Below are 18,134 nucleotides of genomic sequence, written 5' to 3'. Positions count from 1 at the left end.
ACAAGTAGGCTGACATTAACACTGCAATGAAGTTACTGTGAAATTCGCCTGGTCACCACACTCCAGCGCCTGTTCGGTTACATTGAGGGAGAATTTAGCATGGCCAATGCACCCTAACCAGCACGTCTTTCAGACTGTGGGAAGAAACCAGAGCACCCGGAGGAAACCCACGCAGACACAGGGAGAATGTGCAAACTCCACACAGACAGTGACCCAAGCTGGGAATTGAATCCGGGTCCCTGGTGCAGTGAGGCAGCAGTGCTAACCACTGTGCTGCTGGCAGCTAGATGTGGCAACCAATCCTTTCGCTGCTGTTATGGACTTGCTCGCGAAAAGCCACAATTAGAGTCAGTCGAGATCACTGCCAGTTCATTTAGAAAATGTGCAAGTTAAAACATGAATCTATTCTACTTAAACAATTGGAAAATGGGATTGAAAGAAGCTGTTCCTATTTTGTAACAGTAGCAACAATTGGAAAATGCTGTGAAGTTCTCTGAAATGTCCCAAGGTCATGACAAGTGTAAAAAAAAGCAAGTTCTTTCTTTCCACTCCAAATTCAAAAGCCTAATTTCGAAGACATTCTATTTAATATTGATGACACTCAAGTAATACAAGCAAGGGACTTTGACTGATCTGGAGATTTAACTCAACAGTTTGTGTTTGGCAGTTATGTAATCACAATCTTTACAAATGTTTAACAAAAATCCAGAGATCACCTTCCCACTTGTCTCAGTGCAATGAACTTTGGTTATGATGGGGCACATTCCCTTCTCTAACAAATAGCCACACATGCATTATTTACTGTTGTGATTCTGAATGCAACCACATCTATGATTCTCAATTGCCTGATTTCGACTCATAGGGCAGGACCATCCAGTCCCTCCGAAGGCAATCCCCCCCGGAGTGGGTTCCCTGGTGGTCGGACAGGCGAGCCACACAAAATGACGTAGAATGACTTAGAGGAGGGGGCTGAAGGGTGGATCAGTAAATTTCATAGAATCATAGAATCATAGAAACCCTACAGTGCAGAAGGAGGCCATTCGGCCCATCGAGTCTGCACCGACCACAATCCCACCCAGGCCCTACCCCCACATATTTACTTGCTAATCCCTCTAACCTACGCATCTCAGGACTCTAAGGGGCAATTTTTAACCTGGCCAATCAACTTAACCCGCACATCTTTGGACTGTGGGAGGAAACCGGAGCACCCGGAGGAAACCCACGCAGACACGAGGAGAATGTGCAAACTCCACACAGACAGTGACCCAAGCCGGGAATCGAACCCAGGACCCTGGAGCTGTGAAGCAGCAGTGCTAAATTTGCTGATGACACCAAGATTGGTGGAGTAGTGGATGAGGTGGAGGGGTGTTGTAGGCTGCAAAGAGACATAGATAGGATGCAAAGCTGGGCTGAAAAATGGCAAATGGAGTTTAACCCTGATAAATGTGAGGTGATTCATTTTGGTAGGATTAATTTAAATGTGGATTACAGGGTCAAAGGTAGGGTTCTGAAGACTGTGGAGGAACAGAGAGATCTTGGGGTCCATATCCACAGATCTCTAAAGGTTGCCACTCAAGTGGATAGAGCTGTGAAGAAGGCATATAGTGTGTTAGCTTTTATTAACAGGGGGTTGGAGTTTAAGAGCCGTGGGGTTATGCTGCAACTGTACAGGACCTTGGTGAGACCGCATTTGGAATATTGCGTGCAGTTCTGGTCACCTCACTATAAGAAGGATGTGGAAGCGCTGGAAAGAGTGCAGAGGAGATTTACCAGGATGCTGCCTGGTTTGGAGTGTCGGTCTTATGAGGAAAGGTTGAGGGAGCTGGGGCTGTTCTCTCTGGAGCGGAGGAGATTGAGGGGAGACTTAATAGAGGTTTATAAAATGATGAAGGGGATAGATCGAGTGAACGTTCAAAGACTATTTCCTCGGGTGGATGGAGCTATTACGAGGGGGCATAACTATAGGGTTCATGGTGGGAGATATAGGAAGGATATCAGAGGTAGGTTCTTCACGCAGAGAGTGGTTGGGGTGTGGAATGGACTGCCTGCAGTGATAGTGGAGTCAGACACTTTAGGAACATTTAAGCGGTTATTGGATAGGCACATGGAGCACACCAGGATGGTAGGGAGTGGGATAGCTTGATCTTGGTTTCAGATGAAGGTCGGCACAACATCGTGGGCCGAAGGGCCTGTTCTGTGCTGTACTGTTCTATGTTCTATGTTCTATGAATTGGTGGGACCAGAATATCTCGCCAGCAGCCAATGCTGAGCCGCCTTCACTGCCGGAAAACACAACGCAGGGGGAGGAATCCCGCCCAGGGAATTATAGAAAGTTCATGACACAGAAAGACCACTCAACCCAGCATGTCTGCGCTGGCCAAAACACAAGCCATCCAGTGTAATCCCACTTCACAACATTTGGTTCATAGCCCTGCAGGTTACAGCACTTCAGATACACATCCAGACACTATTTAAATAAACTGAGGATTTCTACAGAGTGGTCAGCACTGCTGCCTTACAATGGCACGGACCAGGGTTCTATTCCCAGCTTGGGTCACTGTCCGTGGGGAGTCTGCACGTTCTCCCCGTGTCTGTGTGGGTTTCCTCTGCCTGCTCCGGTTTCCACCCACAGTCCAAAAGACGTGCTGGTTAGATGCACTGGCTATGCTAAATTCTCCCACGAACAGGCGCTGGAGTGTGGCAACTAGAGGATTTTCATGGTCACTTCATTGCAGTGTTAATGTAAGATTACTTGTGACAATAATAAATAAATTTTAAATTTGACCATTTCATCAGGCAATGAGTTCCAGAACCCCCCCCCCCCCCCCACCCCCCCACCACCCCCACCCTACCCCCCACCGCCCCCAGAACTTTCTGGGTGAAAAAATCTTTCCTCGTATCCCCTCTAATCTTTCTACCAATCATTTTAAATCTCTGCCTCCTACTGACCCCTCTGTTAAAGCAAATAGGCCCTTCCCATCTACTCTATCCTGGCCCCTCACAATTTTGTATATCTTAACCAAATCTCTCCTCAACCTCCTCTGCTCCAAGGACAGCAGCCCCAGCCTGGAAAGCTTTCCTCAGAGCTACAATTTTCCAGTCCTGACAACATCCTCCTAAATCTCTTCTGTACCCTCTCTAGTACAATTACATTTTTTCTGTAATGAGATGACAAGAACTGTATACAGTACCCAAGTTGTGGCCTCACAAATGTTTTATATAATTTCAACATAACCTCTCTAGTCTTACAGTCTATGCCTCGGCTAATAATTGAAAGGATTCCATATGCCTTCTTTAACCACCTTATCAACCTGTCATGCTATCTTCAGGGATCTGTGGGCTTTCACTCCAAGGTTCCTCATTTCCTCGATACTCAGTATTCTTCAATTTATTATGTAATCCTTATCTTGTTTGACCTCCCAAAATGCATCACCTCACACTTCACTGTGTTGAACTCTGTTTGCCATGTTTCTGACCACGTGACCAGTCTATTGCTATCTTCTTGCGATATACAGTAATTGGCCACGCAATCAACTGTACGGCCAATTTTTCTGTCATCTGCTAACTTTTTGACCATTCCCCCTACATCACATCATTAATATGGAAGGCATGGTGACTCAACATCACAGTGCCAGGGACCCAATTTCGATTCTAGCCTTGGATAACTGTGTCAGTGTGGAGTTTGCATGTTTTCCCTGTGTCCGCATAGGTTTCCTCTGGGTGCTCTGATTTCCTCCCACAGTCTTTAGGAGAAAGTCTCCATTACAAAGGAGGAAGTGTTAGGTTTGTTAGAGAATATAAAGACTGACAAATCCCCAGGGCCTGATGGAATCTATCCAAGGCTGCTCAGGGAGACGAGAGATGAAATCGCTGGGCCTCTGACGCAAATCTTTGTCTCGTCACTGGATGCAGGTGAGGTCCCAGAGGATTGGAGGATAGCTAATGTGGTCCCGTTATTTAAGAAGGGTCGGAAGGATAACCCGGGTAATTATAGGCCGGTGAGCTTGACGTCCGTGGTGGGGAAGTTGTTGGAGAAGATTCTTAGAGATAGGATGTATGCGCATTTAGAAAGGAATAAACTCATTAACGATCGTCAGCATGGTTTTGTGAGAGGGAGGTCATGCCTCACTAACCTGGTGGAGTTTTTTGAAGAAGTGACCAAAATGGTTGATGAGGGAAGGGCTGTGGATGTCGTCTATATGGACTTTAGTAAAGCGTTTGACAAAGTCCCTCATGGTAGGCTGGTGAAAAAGGTTGGATCTCATGGGATAAAGGGGGAGGTGGCTAGATGGGTGGAGAACTGGCTTGGTCACAGAAGACAGAGGGTGGTAGTGGAAGGGTCTTTTTCTGGCTGGAGGCCTGTGACTAGTGGTGTTCTGCAGGGCTCTGTATTGGGACCTCTGCTGTTTGTGATTTATATAAATGATCTGGAAGAAGGTGTAACTGGGGTGATCAGTAAGTTTGCGGACGACACAAAATTGGCAGGACTTGCAGATAGTGAGGAGCATTGTCAGAAGCTACAGAAGGATATAGATAGGCTGGAAATTTGGGCAAGGAAATGGCAGATGGAGTTCAATCCAGATAAATGCGAAGTGATGCATTTTGGTAGAAATAATGTAGGGACGTCATAGGTGGAGAAGCTTGCCTTTATAGGACAGGGCATAGAGTATAAAAGTTGGGGTCTGATGTTGCAGATGTATAGAACGTTGGTTCGGCCGCATTTGGAATACTGCGTCCAGTTCTGGTCGCCACACTACCAGAAGGACGTGGAGGCTTTAGAGAGAGTACAGAGGAGGTTTACCAGGATGTTGCCTGGTATGGAGGGGCTTAGTTATGAGGAGAGATTGGGTAAACTGGGGTTGTTCTCCCTGGAAAGACGGAGGATGAGGGGAGACTTAATAGAGGTGTATAAAATTATGAAAGGCATAGATAGGGTGAACGGTGGAAAGCTTTTCCCCAGGTCGGTGGTGACGTTCACGAGGGGTCATAGGTTCAAGGTGAAGGGGGGGAGGTTTAACACAGATATCAGAAGGACATATTTTACACAGAGGGTGGTGGGGGCCTGGAATGCGCTGCCAGGCAGGGTGGTGGAGGCGGACACACTGGGAACGTTTAAGACTTATCTAGACAGCCATATGAATGGAGTGGGAATGGAGGGATACAAAAGAATGGTCTCGTTTGGACCAGGGAGCGGCACGGGCTTGGAGGGCCGAAGGGCCTGTTCCTGTGCTGTATTGTTCTTTGTTCTAAGGCGGCCTTCACGACACACGACAACGCAGAATTGCTGAACAGAGACTGAAAGCCAAGTTCTTCACACGAGGACGGCCTCAACCGGGATCTTGGGTTCATGTCACACTATCTGTAACCCCCACGACTTGCCTGGGCTTGCAAAATCTCACTAACTGTCCTGGCTGGAGACAATACACATCTCTTTAACCTGTGCTTAACCCTCTCTCCACTCACATTGTCTGTACCTTTAAGACTTGATTACCTGTAAAGACTCGCATTCCAACCATTATTTTGTAAATTGAGTTTGTGTCTTTATATGCCCTGTTTGTGAACAGAACTCCCACTCACCTGATGAAGGAGCAGTGCTCCGAAAGCTTGTGGCTTTTGCTACCAAATGAACATGTTGGATTTTAACCTGGTGTTGAGACTTCTTACTGTGCTTACCCCAGTCCAATGCCGGCATCTCCACATCATGTCCTCCAAAGGTCCCCAGCATCGCAGATGCCAGTCTCCAGCCAATTTGATTCACTTTGCGTGATATCATGAAATGGTTGGAGGCACAGGATACTGCAATGGCAATGGGCCCTGACAACATTCCAGCAATAGTACTGAAGACTTATGCTGCGGAACTTGTTGCTCCCCTAGTGAAGCTCTTCCAGTACAGTTACAACACTGGCATCTACCCGACAAGTGGAAAATTGCCCAGGTATGTCAAGAAGGCATACCGCATGCTTGCCTTCATCGGCCAGGGCATTGAGTTTAAAAATTGGCAAGTCATGTTGCACCTTTATAGAACCTTAGTGAGGCCGCACTTGGAATATAGTGTTCAATTCTGGTCGCCACACTCCTAGAAGGATGTGGAGGCTTTGGAGAGGGTACAGAAAAGATTTACCAGGATGTTGCCTGGTACGGAGGGCATTAGCTATGAGGAGAGGTTGGAGAAACTTGGTTTGTTCTCACTGGAACGAAGGAGGTTGAGGTGGCGACCTGATAGAAGTCTACAAGATTATGAGAGGCATGGACAGAGTGGATAGTCTGAAGCTTTTTTCCAGGGTGGAAGAGTCAATTACTTGGAGGCACAGGTTTAAGGTGCGAGGGGCAAGGTTTAAAAGAGATGTACGAGGCAGATTTTTTACACAGATATTAGTGGATGCCTGGAACTCGTTGCCGGTTGAACTAATGGAAGCGGATACGGTAGTGACTTTTAAGGGGCGTCTTGACAAATACATGAATAGGATGGGAATAGAGGGATATGGTCCCTGGAATGGTAGGGGGTTTTAGTTAAGTCAGGCAGCATGGTCGGTGCAGGCTTGGAGGGCCGAAGGGCCTGTTCCTGTGCTGTAATTTTCTTTGTTCTCTTTGTTCTTTGTAGTCCAAAGATTCGCAGGTTAGATGGATTAGCAATGGTAAACACACAGGGTTGAGGGGATAGGGTGGATGTGAGGGATTGGGTGGGATGCACTTTCAGAGACTTGGTGCAGACTCAATGGGCCAAATGGCCTCTTTCTGCACTGAGGGATTGTATGGTTCTACGTAGCACAAAAGTAGGAGAGCTGGTACTGAGCCCTTGGAACCCCACTGGAAACAGTTTTCCAATCACAAAAGCATCCATCAACAATAACCCTTTGTTTCCTGCCACTGAGCCAATTTTTATCCAATTTATGACATTTCCCTGGATCCCATGGGTTTTTATTACTTTAACCAGTGTGCCATGTGGGACCTTCTGAATATCTTTGCCAAAATCCATACAAACCATATCAACCACACTACTCACATCAATCCTCCTTGTTATGTCCTCAAAATATTCAGTCAAATCAGTCGGACAATACTTTCCCTTAATAAATCGATGCTGATTATCTTTGATTGATCCATGCCTTTCTAATTGACAGCTTATCCTGTCCCTCAGAATTGATTCCAATAATTTTCCCACTATGCGGTCAGACTGTCTGACCTGTTAATTATTCGGCCTATCTCTCCGTCCCTTTTTGAACAAAGATACAGTGTTAGTAGACCTCCAATCTTCTTGCACCACACCTATGTACAAGGAGGATTGGAAAATTATGGTCAAACCCTCTGCAATTTCCTCCCTGGCTTCTTTTAACAGCATACAGGTCCTGGTGATTTATACACTTTCAAAGATGCTACTTCCTCTCTCCCTATGTTTATCACATCTAATGTGTCAAACTCCTTCTCCTTTCCTACAATGTCTGCATTGTTCTCTCCTCTTTTGTGAAAACAGAGGTAGAGTGGAACACTGAACAGTTTTGGTCCTTTTTCTAAGGAAAGATATCGAGGCAATAGAGGCAGTCCGAAGAAGGTTCACGAGGTTGATTCCAGGTATGGAGGAATTTTCTTATGGGGAGAGGTTGAGTATTTTGGGCCTGTACTTATTGGAGTTTAGAAGAATGAAAGGTGATCTTATTGAGATATATCGGATTCTCAGGAGGCATGACCTGGTAGATGCTGAGAGGTTGTTCCTTGTTGTGGGAGAGTCGAGGACCAGAGGGCATAGTCTCAGAACAAGAGGTCGCCCATTTAACTCAGAGATGAGGAGGAATTTCTTCCCTCAGAGCGTAGCGAATCTGTAGAATTCTTTCCCACAGAGGGCTGTGGAGGCTGGATCATTAAGTATATTTAAGACTGAGATAGGGTAAGGTGTTGGCGTGGATTGGGGATTGGCTATCTAACAGGAAGCAGAGAGTTGGGATAAATGGGTGCTTTTCTGGTTGGCAGTTGGTGACCAGTGGCGTGCCGCAGGGATCGGTGCTGGGGCCTCAATTGTTTACCATTTACATAGATGATCTGGAGGAGGGGACTGAATGTAGGGTATTCAAGTTTGCTGATGACACAAAGGTGAGTGGGAAAGCGAATTGCGTGGAGGACGCGGAAAGTCTGCAGAGAGATTTGGATAGGCTGAGCGAGTGGGCGAGGATCTGGCAGATGGAATATAACGTTAGCAAATGTGAGGTTATCCACTTTGGAAGAAATAATAGTAAATTGGTATATTATTTAAATGGAGAAAAATTACATCGTGCGACTGTGCAGAGGGACCTGGGGGTCCTTGTGCACGAATCGCAAAAACTCAGTCTGCAGGTGCAGCAGGTGATCAAGAAGGCAAATGGAATGTTGGCCTTTATCGCGAGGGGGATAGAATATAAAAGCAGGGAGGTCTTGCTGCAACTGTACAAGGCACTGGTGAGGCCACAACTGGAGTACTGTGTGCAGTTTTGGTCCCCTTATTTGCGAAAGGATATATTGGCCTTGGAGGGAGTGCAGAGAAGGTTCACCAGGTTGATACCGGAGATGAGGGGTGTAGCTTATGAGGAGAGATTAAACAGATTGGGTCTGTACTCGTTGGAGTTTAGAAGGATGAGGGGTGATCTTATAGAGACATATAAGATAATGAAGGGGCTGGATAGGGTAGAGGTGGAGAGATTCTTTCCACTTAGAAGGGAAACCAGAACTAGAGGGCACAGCCTCAAAATAAGGGGGGGCCGGTTCAGAACAGAGTTGAGGGGGAACTTCTTCTCTCAGAGGGTAGTGAATCTCTGGAATTCTCTGCCCATTGAAGTGGTGGAGGCTTCCTCGTTGAATATGTTTAAATCACGGGTAGATAGTTTTCTGATCGAAAAGGGAATTAGGGGATATGGGGAGCAGGCGGGTAAGTGGAACTGATTCGCTTCAGATCAGCCATGATCTTGTTGAATGGCGGGGCAGGCTCGAAGGGCCAGATGGCCTACTCCTGCTCCTATTTCTTATGTTCTTATAGACAGATTTTCAATCAGTAAGCGAATCAAGGGTTATGGTGATAAGGCAGGAAAGTGGAGTTGAGGATTATATCAGCTCAGCCATGATCTCATTGAATGGTGGAGCAGACGCGATGGGCCAAATGGCCGACTTCTGATCCAATGTCTTGCAGTATTCTTTAAGAACATAACCATATAGGTTACCTTTTTGGGCTTTTATTGGCCCTACTTTTTCCTTAGTTATCCTCTTACTCGTAATGTATTGATAAAACATCTTTGGGTTTGCCTTAATTTTACCTGCCAATGTTCTTTCATGCCCACTCTTTGCTTTCCTAATTTTCTTTTGACTTCATCCCTCCTCATTGCTCCTCTTGGTTTTCTGTGGTATTGAGTCTTTGTATCTGACATAAGTTTTCCTGTTCTGCCTTATCATACCCTATAAGGTCCTTGATGTCCAGGGGGTTCTAGATTTGTCATCCCACCCTTTTTCTTTGTGGGAACATGTTTACTCTGAACTCCCTTGAATCTCCCTTTTGAATGCCTCAAACTGCTCTGACACTGATTTACCTTCAAGTAGCTGTTTCCAGTTCACTTTTGCTAAAACACTTCTCAGTTTAGTAAGATTGACCTTGCCCCAATCAAAAACTTCAACTCTGGTTTTATCTTTGTCTTTCTCAATTTGAGTTGACAAGCTGCACACGGCTATTGTTACATATTTTCCAAAAGTACCAAAAAATACAAATGACAATTTGTGTTAAATAGATCTTTGTCTTCATAATGGGTGGCACGGTGGCACAGTAGTTAGTCCTGCTGTCTCACAGCACCATGGACCTAGGTTCTATTCCAGCCTCAGGTGACTGTATGGAGTTTGCATGTTCTTCCGTATCTGCGTGGATTTCCTTCAGGTGCTCCGGTTTTCTCCCAGAGTCCAAAGATATGCAAGTTAGGTGGATTGGCCGTGCTAAATTTCCCCTTAGTGCTCAAAGATGTGCAGATCAGGTGGATTGGCCATGGTAAATTGTGTCAGGGAGATTAACAGGGTAAATACGTGGGATTACAGCAATAGGGCCTGAGTGGGACTGTTGTCAGTGCAGACTCAATGGGCTGAATGGCCTTTTTCTGCACTGTAAGGATTATATGATTCTAAATTGCCCCTGGGTGAGTGAATGCGCTTTATGTGGTGTACTGGCCCTCAAACTATAAACCTCTAGTGACAGATTAACGACCTGTTCCAGGAATAATTAGCTACAGAAACAAATTAAAGTTAGATCTATGCACCGTCAGGTTGGGGAAAGATTGAGAGTCTTCATAATGCACACATTTTCTAATCTCTTGTTCTTCATGTACATTGTGTGGGACATTTTACTCTTTGCCATTTTAGATGCCATGACCTGGACGTTTCCCAGCATTTACTGACCCTGATTTTCTTCCCAAAAGAGTTCCGACTTCATACCACTCATTGTCTTCTCATTAAACCTTACGATACAGAGCCCTCGACAGCTAACCGTTCTGGAACTGAGCTGGTGACTTTTCAGTGAAAACATGTTTTGCCTGACCTTGGAGGTTAATCCCTTACATCCTGTTTCTTGCAAAACAAGCTAAACAGTCAACACAAAAGAACATTTTTGCAGCAAAGATAATTAAATTAGTGCAATCCTTGACACACCGTGTGCAGATACAATATCATGCATGAGGGTAGGGACACATTTTCTGCTTTGGCCAGTGCAATCTCTGACTTGGGTGTAAATTGTGGCCCAAATTGTTTTGGTTTAGAGAAACCCTTTTGTATTTCAAGCTTCTGCTCAGGACATGTGCGATCTGTACCCGCACAATTGGGCAACTTCACAGGGCAACATTTTTAAAAGTAAAATTGCCTTCAGAAATACTCCTTGTGTCCCCAATGAGACAGGAAGGAAAATATAAATATATACTGGGCTATTCTATACAATTATTTTGTTTATTTTTTAAAATTGTCACGGCTTTACCTTGACGAGCCATGGTTCATGCCAGAGGAAGCTCTAATCTTCAGACAAACAATCAGAGTTTTATTATCTCTAAAAAAAAGGAACTGATGCCCCTTCCTGGAACTGTACAAAATCTCTTTACACATCCAAAAAATTATTCTGGGCACCAGAGATGCCATGTCTTCAAGGATAGAAGGAATCCTGATTTATATTAAACACCACAAGATTCCTGACATGGGAAAATACATTCTTTGTCCAACACCCAGGAGAAGTGGTGGGTGATATTTCACATGGCCTCACCCCAGCAACTCGAACCTGTAATATTGCCCCGTGGACCTAAACCCAGGGCAGTCACTGTTTGACCTCCGAAGAGAAACAGTACTCCAGGCAGCAGCCTTCACTGTTTACCATCTTAGCATCAAGCAGGTAGCAGCAGAAGGAGCTCTGTCCAGATAAATTGCCTGGCCCTCATCAACACTGTGAATTACCAAAACATTGCAACTTGTGCCTTCAAGACTAAATCAACACTAAGTGCCTTCTCCCATTGTGGAATTCCTCATTTCTGGAAAGGTGGATCACTCTGTGATAATTAGCTAACTATCCTCTGAAGCAAAACATGATTAGACTTTTGATTGTGGCACGGGCGGCACGGTAGCACAGTGGTTAGCACTGCTGCTTCACAGCTCCAAGGACCTGGGTTCGATTCCCGGCTTGGGTCACTGTCTGTGTGGAGTTTGCACATTCTCCTCGTGTTTGCGTGGGTTTCCTCCGGGTGCTCCGGTTTCCTCCCACAGTCCAAAAATGTGCGGGTTAGGTTGATTGGCCATGCTAAAAAAAAATTGCCCCCTAGTGTCCTGAGATGCGTAGGTTAGAGGGATTAGCGGGTAAATATGTAGGGGTAGGGCCTGGGTGGGATTGTGGTCGGTGCAGACTCGATGGGCCAAATGGCCTCTTTCTGCACTGTAGGGTTTCTATGATTCTATGTGGACTCATGCAAAACCATAACTCGTAATTATATTGTGGTCTTGCCCTGAACACCCTTTCTTTTCTTTATCCCTCTGCATGAGTGCAAAAAGGGAGGGGGGACATGGCAAAACCCCTTTGTGTGTTTGTGAAATAAACCAAACCCTTTTATCTTATCTTATCTTGAATTTGCTGTGCGCATTATTCAAGGAGGATTGAAATACTCCAAATTTAAGGGTTGGGGAAAATATGCCAGCACTTGTAAAGAGGGAAATCAGGAATCAGAAACATCTTTCTGTTTACAGGCAGGTAGTGAGAGGAGAAATTAGAGCTGTTTAAAATTAATCCCCAGCCTGTCCGTAACACTTGTTATATTTAACAGAGGAACTTGGTGCAGCTTTAATTACAGATCATGCGGTCAGCACCAATGTTGGGTGATTGCCACTGATTATGGAGATAATTACAACCTTACATTTTTCCATCCTTTCAGCTGTGTCTTCCCATCCTAGCTGCAGCTGCAATCCCTCAGTGCAGTCACTCACCAGGACAATGACAAAGAGGAGTGATGCGCGATATAACTCACGAGGCTAGAGGTACTCGGGGAAATAAAGGCTTTTATTGACTACAACAATAGAGCTACCATATATAATACACGATCCCAGACTAAAGGATCCCAGACAGAGCAGTGACCTTTATACCTCTCCCAGGAGGCGGAGCCCGACTGGGATGTACCATAAGAACTATATTACAGGTAGAACAGCCCAACCCTAACCCCAACAGTAACATATATACAGACTCATAGTACTGGCCAGACCCTGGCTCAGCACTACCTGGTGGGAACCAACGATGGTTCATCACAAGGAGCAATTGGGATGTCACGTCCTTCTACTGCTGAATTTAGTTAATGTTTTAAAGGCCTTAAGCAGAGTGAGTGAGTGAGTGACTAAAACCAGAAATAGGCTGATTGTCTTATGAGAAAAGGTTGGAGAGGTTAGGTTTGTATCCATTAGAGTTCAGAAGAGTAAGAGGCAAGTTGATCAAAAGCTTTAAGGTTCTGAAGGGTATTGACGGGATGGATGTGGAGAGGATGTTTCCTCTTGTGGGAGAATCTAGAACTAAAAATAAGGCTTCTTTAAGACAGAGATGAGGAGAATTGTTTCTTTCAGAGTGTTATGCGTCTCTGGAACTCTCTTCCTCAAAAGGCAGTGGAAGCAGACGTTTTGTCTATTTTTAAGCAGAGCTGGATAGATTCTTGATTAACAAGGAGGTGAAAGGTTATCGGAGATAAGCAGGAATGTGGTGTTGAAGTTACATTCAGATCAGCCATAAACTTAATGAATGGCGGTGCAAGCTCGAGGGGCCGAGTGGTCTACTCCTGCTCTTAATTCGCATGTTCTTATCTCACTATGAGTGGGTGGGTGGGTGAGAGAGTGGAGGAAAGGAGGTTGAGTGAGTGGGTGGATGAGTGAGTAGGGGAGAGGAGATTGAGTGAATGGGTAGGTGAGTGAGTAGGGGAGAGAAGGTTGAGTGAGTGGGTAGGTGAGTGAGTGGATGGATAGGTGGGTTAGCTTGTCAGGTCGGAAGGCAGGTTGTCAGGTTGGGAAGGTGGGTAATTAGGAGGGTGGGTGGTTGGGGGAGAAAGGTTGGTTGTTGGGTACGGGGAGAGTCGGATCAAGTTGGATAGGGTGAAGGAGCGAGGAGGTGGGCTCCACTGTTAACCATTGACTACAGCAGAAGTTAACAATAGGACAATACTAAGGTAAGTACTTGGGTAAGAATCGTGCAACAGTACAAGTCGCCACTACTGAGGTTGGTGATATTCTCAGAAGCGCCCTGGCAACACAAACCTGGTAAGAAGTCTCACAACACCAGGTTAAAGTCCAACAGGTTTATTTGGCAGCACAAGCTTTCAGAGCGCTGCTCCTTCATCAGGTAAGTGAGGATTTGTGTCCTCACAACTCCCACTCACCTGATGAAGGGGCAGCGCTCTGAAAGCTTGTGCTGCCAAATAAACCTGTTGGACTTTAACCTGGTGTTGTGAGACTTCTTACTGTGTTTACCCCAGTCCAACGCCGGCATCTCCACATCAACACAAATCTGCCCGTTAGAAGTTTAAACGTCCCGGTGATCCGGTGCATCTGCACGGGCCAGAACTCACAAATTTCTCAACATTTGCCTGATTCGCATTGGAAGATGCAGCCATTGGATTTATCACAAAAAAACGTTTTAATTCCAATATCTAGTCCATCACTTTTGAGTAACCTGATTTTAAACAACTGAAGTGACTTAAAAATATACAGAACCGGTTGTTAGTTATATTGCGCTACAGCGGGCAATTTTTAAGTAAATTAAGAAAATAAATACTTAAAATTTTTAGACTGTAGTAGTATCCCTGCATCCAAAAGGAGCAGTTTAAGTATTGGACCCCCTTCGAACAATTAGCAGAAACTCAGTTCAATAAGGGGGTGTGGTCAGTTGTGCGTGGGGCCATCTAACATCGCGATGCTCCTTAAACCAGTGCAAAAGATTACAAATAATCCATTTTGCTGAATGCAATCTTTTGCACTAATTTTCATTATTTTACGATGAACCATGTTCATAAATCTCTGTGAAAACAAAATAGAGAATCCAGGCTTTTGAGTTTCAGTATCCATACTTTGGATGTCATGCACTAGACATCAAACTGGGTTATTGTTAAAATGGGAGAAGGAAATCCAATCTTTAACCAGGAGCTTAAAATCATTACAGTGGGCTCCCAATGATTAGTTTTGACTAAGACAACAGTGTAAAATGGAGAATATTGGTCAGGCCAATCACTAAACACCTTTGTGTTTAGAAACTGGGTGCATCTACACCACGTGGATCGCAACGGTTCAAGAAGGCAGCTCATCACCACTTCCTCAAGGGAAATTAGAAAAAGGCAATAAATGCTGGCTCAGTTAGCAACACCCACATCCTGTGAAAGAATCATTTAAAAAATGATAATTGAGCGAGAGGTGTTTAATGGGCAGTTTGGTGCCGCCACACATTTTATTCTCGCTTCCCAAGTCAAAACTACCCGCATAATTGACCACAACACTTCTCTTTTTACACTACATTTATCCACTTTCCACTTTTGTGACCCTTTATCTTCTGCTGGAAGCAATAGTGATGTTTAATTCATGGATCGCTTTAAACTCCGACTTGCTGAAATTATATTGAAATGGTAAAAATATGCCACCCAATGCTCCTTCCATTATTTGACCCTTAGTAACACCTGGTTAAGTTCCTACTTATCCCCAATGCCCACCCCATTGCTACAGTGAAGGAGAGGGAATTTCACTCATAAGACCAATTAATTATATGGGATTTGTTCTCCTTGGCAAGTCAGAGGTCATCAGAAACTCTAGGCAACAGGATGCCGCAGGAATAAAACTCTGGGCTTTTCTTCCTCGTGGGTCAGGTCTTACCTTATGTACCCCAAATCCACAAAAAAATGGGCAGGATGTTCCATCCTGCCTACCCGCCCTAGGAATAGAAATTCCCACCCAAGGTCAATGGACCTTTGACTTGTCCATCACGTTTACCATCCTGCCTGCGTTGGCTCCCATTTAGAGCAAAGCAACAAGACTGATCCTAACTTCTTCAGCTAGTCGAATAAGATCTTGATCGATTTACTTTAGAGAGGATTTGATAGAGGTGCAGAAAATTGGATAGGCCCCTGATAGAGGAATCATTGTGGAGATTGTGGAGAACTGGTGAACATGAGTTTAAGCTTCGGAAGATGAGGAATATATAAGATGTTGGATTCTTCTTTTCCCAGAAAGCAGTCAGCCTCGAGATATTGCTGGCTGTTGTGGCGATCACTGCATCTCTACCTTCAGATCTGAACTGAACCAGTTCCTGATTGGGGCTGGGGTCGCATCATGTAAAAGGCATGTGGTTTTATGGGTGATACTTGTTCCTTGTGATCTCCTGGACTCGTTAGTTTGCAGGGGTCTGTTGGAGAGAGATTTTCCCCAACATGGTCTTTAAATTTTTTTCCTACATTTTAGCCTTTTCTTTAAGAATACAGGAGAAGTGGTGGATGTGGTGGACAGCGAGGTTTTGGGGGTCGAGCAGTGAGGGAGTTAGGTAGAAAGCATTAATCATGATGTTGCAGCTATGATGGGATGCAGCAGGCTAGATGGGCCAACTGGCCTTTTCCTGCCTGTCAATTTTGTTCATTCATACGCTAAAGTTAAACAACATCAATAAGAGAAAGTGAACCATTGTTCCATCTTTTGCACTCAGTCACGTATTCAAACACTGAGACTAGGAAAACACAAGCTCGCTGTAAAATTCAATTAACATTGGCCTGATAGTGCACCTTAAACCTCAACCTCAGAAAGGCACCTTTTAGCCAATATGTTTTTCATTGTAAGGGCACTTAGATGCAAAGTCTGGCTTCAAGAGTCCAGTGAGTTAGTGATTGAATTAATGAATTTTGTTTTATTAGCGAACCAAGTCATTCTGTGCAATGTGTCGTACTGAGAAAAAGAAGCTCTCATCAATTCTAGTTCACAAGGGCCCTTCCATTTAACATAATAAACAACACACACAGCTCACGTCTTTGGCACTGTCTAATGCTTTCCCATTGTAATCATATACCCTATTTTGTTAAGGTTTTAAAACAATTGCATTACTTCATCTGTTGTTTTAAAATTTCTTTGCTGAATTTATATTCTGCAAGAAGGTATTCCCCATCAGTGGAACACTCTAATGAAAGGCAACTTGGAGTCAATTACTTCAGTTTAGAAATGCGTCAGAACTTTTTGCTTGAGTCAATAGAAGCAAGAGAACAGAGTGAAATCTACTGGCTAAGTGAGGCTGCCAACTTGTTAACTGGAGCTCTCTCTGCTCCTACCCCATTTTCTATGATGTTCACACTGAGTGTAGATGAGAAAGCAGGATGTCTGTCATGTTTGCGCTCTACTGTACCTGGACTGGTCGGGAGTCTGAACACACTCTTGCTCTAGTGGTTTGCATTACTCTGAGATGTGATGATGGCTCTTTTCTTTCTCGGTTGTTGGTCAGACAGGCTCATGTTGAAAGCCCCACATGGACCCATCGATCACAGCCTGCCTTCTTTAGCTCTGCTAACAAATTACCCTCCGAAAGGTTAAGTGTCGGTTCGGAGAACATGTGTGGGCGTGGAGAAGCGCATGCCAGGAAAGTGGCCTCGTGACATTAGGCCTGCGGGGGCACTGAGGGCAAGTGTTAAATTACTGGCCTATGAGGCACCCAGTTCAAGTGACAAGAATAAACAAACCAAGCCACAGTGGCAGTTTCAGACCTGGGACTCCATCTGATACTCAATTTTTAAACTACTGGGTAAAACAAACTGTGAAACACTACTGCATTATTAAAACATGGATCTACAGTATCGCACGCTTCTTACAGCACACTTTGCTTTTGGTTCCGGTGAGATTCCTGGATTGATAGAGTAAAAGAAGCCAACATTGCATCTCCAGAACACAATTGTAAATGTGGTCACCTGAGAGGGTTTTAATTACAATAGCAGGTTGAAGCTGGTTTTCATGTACTGTAGTAAATCCTCCCCATTAAACTATCCACATTTACAGGATTCAGAAAGCCATGAAACATATTTGAAACAAAAAAGAAGCCAGGTTTATTCACATGACTGGTGTCTTTATCATAGAGGGGAATTTTAACCTTCAGGAGGTGTGGGACGGGGGGCTGCGAAAACTGGGGAAAGTGGAGAACCCAGCTTCAATCTTCCGCATTTAACTGGAGCACATTAAGTTTCTTGCAAACAACCCTCTAGATGAGTTGCGTATTGATGCATGATAATTGCTCAGTTAAGGGCATATCTATTTAATAGCACATCTATTTGTTTCACAGTCTATCTAAATGAGCCAGACAATAACAAAATGGCAATTGAAAGGGCTCCATCAATCTCATGGAAAGACTGCTGTAGTCCTCAGGACTCACAGCTGCTTTCTTACTTACTAGTGGGATAGGGATTGTTCACAGTTCCTTCTCTGAGTTTACCGCCTACATTTTGGTGGTTTTCTGAACCATATCAAGGTCAGCTGTCCGAGATTGGGCCTTGGATGAGGGATGATGTGACCATCAGCAGTGGTGTCAGCATTAGCACCCTGCTGTTCAGGGAGCCACTGGACAGCAGACAGGTCAACAGCCGAGACAGCAGCAGCAGAGGGGTGTTGCTCACAGGATGTGTACAGGCAGA

At 44.8% G+C, this 18,134-nt stretch overlaps 1 long non-coding RNA gene across 1 annotated transcript in view; it reads right to left on the bottom strand.

Annotated features, from left to right (window-relative positions):
- The window catches only part of LOC144492417 (uncharacterized), a 57,345-nt gene extending 40,312 nt beyond the window's left edge, over positions 1-17,033 (bottom strand). The window contains exon 1 of the long non-coding RNA XR_013497591.1: positions 16,862-17,033. This is a non-coding gene — a long non-coding RNA (uncharacterized LOC144492417). The remainder of the gene's footprint in view (positions 1-16,861) is intronic.
- Positions 17,034-18,134: the final 1,101 nt, after the last annotated feature.

Source organism: Mustelus asterias, chromosome 4, assembly GCF_964213995.1.
Source record: "Mustelus asterias chromosome 4, sMusAst1.hap1.1, whole genome shotgun sequence".
NCBI lineage: Eukaryota > Metazoa > Chordata > Chondrichthyes > Carcharhiniformes > Triakidae > Mustelus > Mustelus asterias.
This window is presented reverse-complemented; position numbering and strand designations above follow the sequence as displayed.